This window comes from Lampetra planeri, chromosome 5 (assembly GCF_965212315.1).
Source record: "Lampetra planeri chromosome 5, kcLamPlan1.2.h2, whole genome shotgun sequence".
NCBI lineage: Eukaryota > Metazoa > Chordata > Hyperoartia > Petromyzontiformes > Petromyzontidae > Lampetra > Lampetra planeri.
Genome location: NC_136111.1, coordinates 8,906,202 through 8,913,580, shown reverse-complemented (window position 1 = coordinate 8,913,580; position 7,379 = coordinate 8,906,202).

Here is a 7,379-nt window from a genome sequence, read left to right as displayed (position 1 = left end):
TCGCCATTGATGTTTGCCGTGGCCAGGATTCCTAACAAGGGTGTCCCACACTGGCGTAGCACGTCACCCACCGCGCCACTCAGCTCCCCCACACATGCACGGTTTACATCGAAACCTATACGTACACACATTGACAGTGATCCCCCGTGTAGCCTTAACATACTGTGGGGGTAAGCGTTGTTAGCGAGCACCTATGAAGGCCTGCACGCCTTCATAGGTGGCTAGCACCACGTTCGGCTGCCTCTGTCACCCCAGGAGTGATGTTTAACCGCTACGCCACCGCTCCCCCCTCTCTCACGCCACATGTCAAGGCCGACACGCGCACAGGTACACACACTACTCGCCAGGTGGCGATACCACCACGTGTATCAGCTCGAACCCAAGCCGGGTGGCCTCTGTCGTTACCACTGAACCCGACCGCGAATCCCCAGGGGTGTCTCGAGTCTGGCTCCTCGGACGAGTCTCAGGCATTCGCAGCGAACTCTAAGAATCCAAACGATGCCTTCGTCATGCAAAATGAGTATTTGACATTGACAGGGCAATCCGACGAATCATAACGGTGCCTTAGTCTGGCTCAAGAGCCCCGGTCGAATTCTAGATTTGAAGCTTTCGTGACTGCAAGGATTCATAGCACGCTTACTGTATCAAGTGACGGTTCCACCTGAAGACGGAAGCTTGTGTTGCCTCCGAAACGTCGTGATTTTTATTTTATTTTTTATTTTATTTTACTTTTATTAATTTTAATTTTTTACCTACGTGACTTTACCGAAAAAACCTAAGAATATGAACCCCGGTCGAATAACAATGGGTCGATGTGAGCATCGGAGAGATCCATGCACACGCTAGGTACATGCACGGTGGTAACTGCACAAGGTCCCTCGTTTAGTTATAGATGCGAGCGAGCACCCATTTAAGGCGGGCACTCAGATCAATACACTGGTGCACACATGTGCAGAACCTTACATACACCCGTGCATAAAAGTTAATCTAAAGAACATCCGTATAGCCTTAACAGACTTTTGGGGCAAGTGCTGTTAGCGAGCACCTATGAAGTCCGGCACGGCACGCGTGCGAGGTTGGGTGGGTGACCAGCACCACGCCCGGCCGCCTTTGTCTCCCTGGTGGCGATGCTTACGCACCGCACCTGGTACTAATTTGAGGCTGAGTCGACCGGTTCCAATTAATTATTCGCCACTCGTTTTGTTGCTCGTGAGCGGGGAATTGAACTCAGGTCGCCGGGTTTGTTGCGCGTGGCGCTAACAACCACCGTGCCAGGCACACGCACACACGCACACGCACACACACACGCACACGCACACACGCACACACACACACACACGCACACACGCACACACACGCACACACGCACACACACACACACGCACACACGCACACACGCACACGCACACACACGCACACACACACACAAAGAAACACACGTGGACACACACGCACGCAGTCCCGTCTGGCGAGAAAGAGCTCGGTCTCACGCGCTCCCCCGGCCGCACTTGCGCACTGCACAACTCTGAAGTGAGTTGAGTATGTAAGTGGGTACTCAGAGAGGAATGTGCGCACACACACACTTACACTCAAACATAAACACCGCTCAGACACATATATTCTCAAACGCACACATACGCACACGCGCTTTTCGTGTATAGAGATAAAGATCCCCCGTACAGCCTTAGCGAACTTGTTGGGGCAAGTGCTTTAAGCGAGCACCTATGCATCTCGGAAGGGCGCACGAGGGGGTGGGTGACCCCAGAACCACGCCCGGCCACCTTTGTTTCCCTAGTGGCGATGTTTACACACCGCAATAGGTTCTCGGTTTAAGGCTGAGTCGACCTATGTGGGACGTCTAAGACCGGTTCCCACACGCACTCAACGGTCACACATTGAGATGCATAGAACACACACACACACAGATACACGCACTCAGACACAAAGATCCCATTTTTTATCTTGGGTAGACTGCTGGGGTGGGTGCACACACACTCACACACACATTCCCTCTCTCAAACACACACGTACACAAATCAACGTGCACTTACACACACACATGCACCCTGGTATACATAATTAAAAGATGCACACGTACTTAAATTTACAACCATACTGACACACGCACGCATTTAGACCGCAGAGACATACACAATTACACACGGTCTCGCACCCAGACAAAGATCCCCCGTATAGGCTTAGCAGACTGTTGGGGCAAGTGCTGCTAGCGAGCACCTATGAATGCCGGAACGTTACACGGGAGGGGGGGGGGGTCAGCACCACGCTCGACCGCCTTTGTCTCCCCATTGGCGATGTTTACACACCGCAATAGGTGCTCAGTTTAAGGCTGAGTCGACCTAGGGGAGGCCCGCGACTGGTTCAAGTAATCGTCACCGGTGTTGTTCGTGAGCGCTCCCCATTCACACAGACGCACTGTGACACGTGCTCACACACGCGCGCGTATTAACTCACACAAACCCATACGCACACCCCTACACACACACAAAAAACACTGGAAGACTTCACATAGCAAGACATACACAATCACACTCCCTTACACATACAATATGTACTAATACACACCCAACACACGCACGCACACAAACAATCGCGCGCACACTCACGCACACCGAGACAGGCAGACAGCAGCACGGCTACATATCTATACAAGCACACCCAGAACACAAGCAGACACACACACACGCGCACCGAGGCACATTCGCACACTTAAACAGACACAACCACACACAATCGAGCACTCGCACACACTCAAGAGGGAGGACCTTTTCTCACACACACACCCAGCCACATACATACAGACACGCACTCTTACATACGCGGACACAGACATGCGCCACAAAGATCCCCCCCCCCCCGTATTGCCTGTAACAGAATGTTGGGCCACGTGCTGTTAGTGTGCACCAATTAAGGTCGGCACGGCACACGGGGTGGGGGGGGGGCAGAACCACGCCCGGCCGCCTTTGTCTTCCTCGTGCCCATGTTTACACATACACGCATTCTTTTAATACACACCCCCAGATACTCAACCTCACATAACACGTGCACTCACATCGAGAGAGAGAGACACACACACCTCGGGCAGGCACACACACGCACTCACATCAAGACACACACACAAACACGCGCACTCACATCGAGAGAGACACATCTATGGCAGGCACACACACGCACTCACATCGAGAAAGAGACACACACACACAAACACGCGCGCGCACACCCAGACGCACACACACACAAACACACACCCAGACGTACACACACACACAGTCACACATCGAGAGAGAGAGACACACGTACACACACACTCGCACACCCAGACGCACACACACACAAACACACACCCAGACGCACACACACACACAGTCACACATCGAGAGAGAGACACACACACACAAACACGCGCGCGCACACCCCATCTCGAGCAGTCCCAGCCCTGCAGGAAATCCTTACATCTGGATCTCGTTAGGCCTGGGCTGGGAGTTTGGAGAGAAGTTTTTTTGTAATTTTTCTCTTTTATTTTTTTGCTGGAAAAGTATTTCAGGAAAATGCGTTCACGCGGTGCGAGCTCAGCTTTTATGAACAAGCAGAGACGATGGCACGCCGAGACAGCACACCACACCGCAAGACACACCACCACGGCAGCACACCACAAGACACACCACACCACAAGACACACCACAAGACACACCACACCACGAGACACACCACACCACGAGACACACCACACCACGAGACACACCACACCACAAGACACACCACACCACAAGACACACCACACCACGAGACACACCACACCACAAGACACACCACACCACGAGACACACCACACCACGAGACACACCACGAGACACACCACACCACAAGACACACCACACCACAAGACACACCACACCACGAGACACATCACACCACAAGACACACCACACCACGAGACACACCGCACCACGAGACACACCACACCACAAGACACACCACACCACGAGACACACCACACCACGAGACACACCACACCACAAGACACACCACATCACAAGACACACCACACCACGAGACACACCACACCACGAGACACCACACCACAAGACACACCACACCACAAGACACACCACACCACGAGACACATCACACCACAAGACACACCACACCACAAGACACACCACACCACGAGACACACCACACCACAAGACACACCACACCACAAGACACACCACACCACGAGACACACCACACCACAAGACACACCACACCACAAGACACACCACACCACGAGACACACCACACCACAAGACACACCACACCACAAGACACACCACACCACGAGACACACCACGAGATACACCACACCACGAGACACACCACACCACGAGACACACCACGGCAACACACCACACCACAAGACACACCACACCACAAGACACACCACACCACGAGACACACCACACCACGAGACACATCACACCACGAGACACACCACACCACGAGACACACCACGGCAACACACCACACCACAAGACACACCAGGGCAGCATACCACATCACAAGGCACAGCACGGCAACCCACCACAAGACACACTACCACGGCAGCACACCACACCACAAGACACACACGGCAACACACCACACCACAAGACACACCAGGGCAGCATACCACATCACAAGACACACCACGGCAACACACCACAAGACACACCACCACGGCAGCATACCACACCACAAGACACACCACGGCAACACACCACACCACAAGACACACCAGGGCAGCATACCACACCACAAGACACACCACGGCAACACACCACACCACAAGACACACCACGGCAACACACCACCCCACAAGACACATCACACAACTATCCCATAGAAACACCATCCCGCATACGATAGCATACAACACGCCATTGCACACGCATCACACACAGACACACTACAACCTCCATACCAACACCCCACATACACCACACACTCTGCACAAAAACGGGGCACATCACTGGCGAGAAACACCCCGCAGCACAAACCCAATAATGAATGACACAACAGCACGAAACAAACAACACAAACAGACACACACCATGGCATAACACAGCAGCACACCACGCTCATCAATGCAATAAAATAGCCCTCACTTCACCACGCCGTAAAACACCCCACATCACACACAACGTGAACACACCACACCACACACCACACACCGCATCACACATCACACACCACATACCACATCACACACCACACACCACACCACACACAATGTGAACACACCACGCCGTAAAACACCCCACATCACACACAACGTGAACACACCACACCACACACCACACACCACATCACACACCACACCACACCACACAGAATGTGAACACACCACGCCGTAAAACACACTGCATCACACACAACGTGAACACACCACACCACACACCACACACCACACCACACAGAATGTGAACACACCACGCCGTAAAACACACTGCATCACACACAACGTGAACACACCACACCACACACCACACCACACACCACGCCACACACCACGCCACACACCACATCACACACCACACCACACACCACACCACACACACACCATACCACACACCACGCCACACACCACATCACACACCACACCACACACCACATAACACACCACACCACACACCACATCACACACCTCACATCACACACCACACACCACACCACACACACACCACATCACACACCACATCACACACCACACACCACACCACACACCACGCCACACACCACATCACACACCACACACCACATCACACCACACCACACACCACATCACACACCTCACATCACACACCATACACCACACCACACACACACCACATCACACACCACATCACACACCACACACCACACCACACCACACACCACACCACACACCACATCACACACCACACACCACACACCACATCACACACCACACCACACACAACGTGAACACACCACACCACACACCACATCACACATCACACACCACACCACACACCACACACCACACCACATCACACACCTCACATCACACACCACACATCACACACCACACACCACATCACACACCACACCACACACCACATCACACACCACACCACACACCACATCACACATCACACACCACACCACACACCACACCACATCACACACCACATCACACACCACACCGCACACACACCACACCACACACCACATCACACATCACACACCACACATCACACACCACACACCACACCACATCACACACCACACACCACATCACACACCACACCACACACCACACACAGCGTGAACACACCACACCACACACACACCACACACCACACCACACACCACATCACACACCACACACCACACCACATCACACACCACACCACACACCACATCACACACCACACCACACACAACGTGAACACACCACATCACACACCACACCACACACCACATCACACACCACACCACATCACCCACCACACCACACACCACACCACACACAGCGTGAACACACCACACCACACACACACCACACACCACACCACACACCACATCACACACCACACCACATCACACACCACACCACACACCACATCACACACCACACCACACACAACGTGAACACACCACACCACATCACACACCACACCACACACCACACACCACATCACACACCACGCCGCACACCACAGCAAACTGTTTTTAAACTTCGCCCCACAGCCCAAATTGCCCTCACCACACCTCACACTCGAGCCCACATTTCACCCCACCACACCACACCTCGCACTAACACACTCTACGCGCCAGGTGGTAAGAGGCAGAGGTGGGACAAAGTCATTGTTATGCAAGTCCAAGTCGAGTCGCAAGTCATCAAATTCATGACTCGAGTCTGACTCGAGTCCAAGTCACATGACTCGAGTCCACATCTCATAGGTGGGACAAAGTCATTGTTATGCAAGTCCAAGTCGAGTCGCAAGTCATCAAATTGATGACTCGAGTCTGACTCGAGTCCAAGTCACATGACTCGAGTCCACACCTCTGGTAAGAGGTGACGCAGCACACCTCCCTTATTCCACCCAGAGAATTGCGCGGTGGGGTTCGAGGATCACGCACGGATGGGTGTCCTAAATCGTCCGATTTGAGGAGCAGTGATGATGATGATGATCGCGTCGGTGGTGATAATGATGGCGAGGCGTTGTGGGACGCAGGGCAGCGAGGTGGTGCCTGCGTGTAGGAGGCAGGACGGCAAGTAGGATTGTTGCAGCTTATATGTGCAGGGGATATTGAGAGTTGCGTGGGGTTCTTCACTCATACACGTAAACATGAACATTGTCAGTCCACTGCTGGAT